The sequence below is a fragment of the Henckelia pumila genome, chromosome 4, assembly GCF_033568475.1.
Source record: "Henckelia pumila isolate YLH828 chromosome 4, ASM3356847v2, whole genome shotgun sequence".
In the NCBI taxonomy this organism is placed as follows: domain Eukaryota; kingdom Viridiplantae; phylum Streptophyta; class Magnoliopsida; order Lamiales; family Gesneriaceae; genus Henckelia; species Henckelia pumila.
The window spans coordinates 219,605,399-219,609,002 of NC_133123.1; positions in this window are offsets into that span (position 1 = coordinate 219,605,399).

The window sequence follows — 3,604 nt, forward strand, 5'->3', positions numbered from 1 at the left end:
ATTAAAAAGTTTTGTGTAGAAATATTATTTCTTATGTTTTGGGCATCTGGGCTTTCTTCGAATCTTTGTAGTGCTTGGTCGTGGCTACTTATTTCTGTTCAAGTGTTAAGTTCATTCCTTGATTAGTAGGAACTGGACTTTTTTATGGGGTTCCTTGAGTTTGATTCATACTTTTAAAAAATGTGCAAGTAATGAAGCTGGGGTTATGCTATAATGCGATGAATGGAAGGATTAGTATTAATTTAATAGCGTTAATTTTGTCCTATAATAAGTTTGATGTTGGAATTTTGAAATCTTCTTTTTATTTTGTTAAATGGACTTAAAGATAATTAATGTGATGAAACTGTTCACAGCTAACGAACAATGATTGGATGCTAGCTGAACCCATAACTCAAGGAAGTAACTATTATTTTTAGTCGTATATAAGCAGCAAATTGTATTTTTAGTCCATAATCTTAACATTTAGATTTTTACATTCGAAGCAAGTCCAACAATTTAAAAAGGCAAAACCACCCTTTAAACATTCTCTGCAATTTTGTTTGTCATGAATATACTTACTGATCTATTAATAGTGGGGAGGTATTTGATTCAATTATTATTATTTTAAAAAAAATAACTTTAATTGGTCTCAATGTTTCTGAAAAGGCTCAAAATAAGTGTTAGTTGTATACTTGTATTGTTTATGAGATAATAGGAAGGATGTCATCTGATCATTTTTTTTATTTCTGCAGAGAGCATACCCAAGAAATGCTGAACAGAGGTGAGGCACCTCTTTAAAATCATACTTTAATTTTGCATCTCAAGATGCGTCTTTTAGCTGTCAGTTACTGTCACCAATTTTTCCTTTACATAAATAACAAGTAGATCGAGTGCTTTTGAGGAATGCAAGTTAATATGTGCATTTAGTTTGGATCGGTTATCTTCTATGATCACCGACATTCATGCTTCAAGAAATATCATGTTTGTTTTAATTATGATATCTGCAAATCTGGCTTTTATCAGTTTGTGCTTGCTTTGATACCATAAAATGTAGTAACTCTACCTTGATCATCTACTAATCAGAACATTAAGCATTTAATTAACTTAAAACATAAAACATAATCGGAGATAATCACGTAACTTAAATAAATACTAACCCGGTAAAATAAAACCGATAAATAACTAGAAACCCAATACAAATAATATACAACACAATCGAATGAATAAATGTAGGGACCCAACCCGGATCACCTACTAATTAACTTATTAAGCATGAAATTAAAGAAAATCATAAACCAGTAATCAAACATCGGAAAAGAAACAAGTTTACAACCCAAAACCGGCATAATACAATCGGTGACTAAAAACCCAAAGTAGAAACAGTGTTATACAACCAAATCGAAATTAGTATCAAAACCTACTGAAACAAACCATGCAACAGGAAGCAAAACACTGCAGCCACTAGTCCACTCTCAACCCTGCCTCGAACCACTAGCCTCGCCCAACTTGAGCCATGTCCCGTCGAATGGTATGTCCTTGAAAACACAATAACAAGGACGTTAGATAACTATGCTCAGCACGAAAGCACGAGAATACAAACCTACTATGATGAATGCAAATGACGGGGTACTAGTCAAATCTCAAGTCTTGCTCAGTCTAGGTGCCAATGAGTGTATAGTACCATCTGGAACCAACTCCGCTGGGTACATCCACACACTCGTCGAGGATAACCGTAGCATTAGTCTTCATCATCACAGTATCTCCCGGTGTCCAACAATTAAACAAGGACGAATGGCTGAGCGACCCTACTCGAATGGCTATCTCGTAGGAGATTCGGCTCAACATAAATATGCACATGCAACATAATATATAAATCAGTAAAACATGTATCATGAAACATATAATGCAACATATAAGCATACATACTCACTGGAAATATCAGTCAGTACTAACGTATCTCACTAAGACAGTCCTAGAAATACCAGTTTAGGGTCCAAACCTACAATCCAACAATTATCATATCACTAAAGCTAGTCTAAAATTCTTAACTAAGCTAATAGATATTAATTCTCCATTACTACTAAGGATCTCGGATTATACATATATCTGTCATCAGCACTTTGCTGTCGAAGACCCCAATCCTAATCACCGCTCCGCAGCTCCTCCGAAAATGCCTTTCTACTGCCCGGTCCTCGATTATAAGGCTAGAAACGCTCAAAGAACTCAAGACAAGAGAGGGAAATGTTGTGCATGAGCAAGAAATCTGATTCGTGGATGCTTATATATAGGCAAAGATCAGAAACTTCAAACCCCGATTAGAAGCTCAGATCTTTGCATGCAAGCCACGTTCCGAACTGCTCAGATCGGAAGCTCTGATCTCATGCATGCGACGCTGGTATCACATCAATAAATGAGCATTTCTTAACCTTAGAAGCTCTGATCCCTCCTTCGGTGGTTCCGATCTCTCCTTCATCTTCCAAATTGCTTAGCTCCTGGTTTGGTGCTTCCGAACCCAGTTCGGAGGGTCCGAATTCTTCGGTGGTTCCGAAGACCAACTCTACATTAATGATCCAATTAATCATCTGGATAATTATGATTATGATTCTTTAATCATGGTTTACCATTTTATCTTATAAAATGTTGTACGCGTTACTACATTCTCCCCACCTTAGGAGATTTCGTCCTCGAAATGAAGCCTTAGGAAAACTGATAGTCAACACGATGAAATGTTCTTTTATCACATCTGAAAATTTAAAAGATACAAGTACTGAATTCAAAAGAAATTACAAGACTCAAAACAACTCGAGATGCTCTGAACGCATATGACTCTCTAACTCTCAAGTCTCTTCCTCAGTGCCCCTGCGCTGCAACTGCATCAAGACCAATGATATGCACTTGTTCCATAGCACTTTATCTTTCCTAGTGACGTTAACCTCAGCTGGAGATATAGAGTGTCAAAGCCAAATGGTAAGCTACATCCTCAACTTTCTCGAGAATCTCAAACGGTCCGATGAACCTCGGTGATAACTTACCCTTCAACCTAAAACTCATCACTTTATGGGAAGGTGAAAATTTCAAAAAAGCATGCTCTCCACGCTGAAACTGTAATGGTATGCGTTGAGAAGCTCTGAATCTCTATCTGATCAAATCCACTTTATCGAAGATCTGCTAGACTAACTCTGGTCCCTCAACCTGAAGCTCACCAACCTCGTCCCAAAACAGAGGTGTATGACAACGGCGTCCGTACAAAAACTCAAAAGGTATCAAGTCGATACTGCGATGATAGTTGTTATTATACGCAACCTCGACTATGGGAAAATGGTCTTGTCACGCTGCCCAAAAATCCATCACAGAAGCTCTGTGCATGTCCTCAAGAGTGTGAATTGTCCTCTTTGACTGACTCTCAGTCTCTGGGTGATAAGCAGTACTCAAAGAGGTACCCAAAGCACGCTAGAAGCTACCCCAAAACTATAAGTAAACCTCGGATCTCGATCATTGACAATGCTCAACAGAATCCCATGGATTTTAACAATATCTTGATTGTACAACTATTTCATACGATCAAAAGTGAAATCTCGTTTATACGGAAGGAATTGTGCAGACTTAGACAATCTGTATATTACAA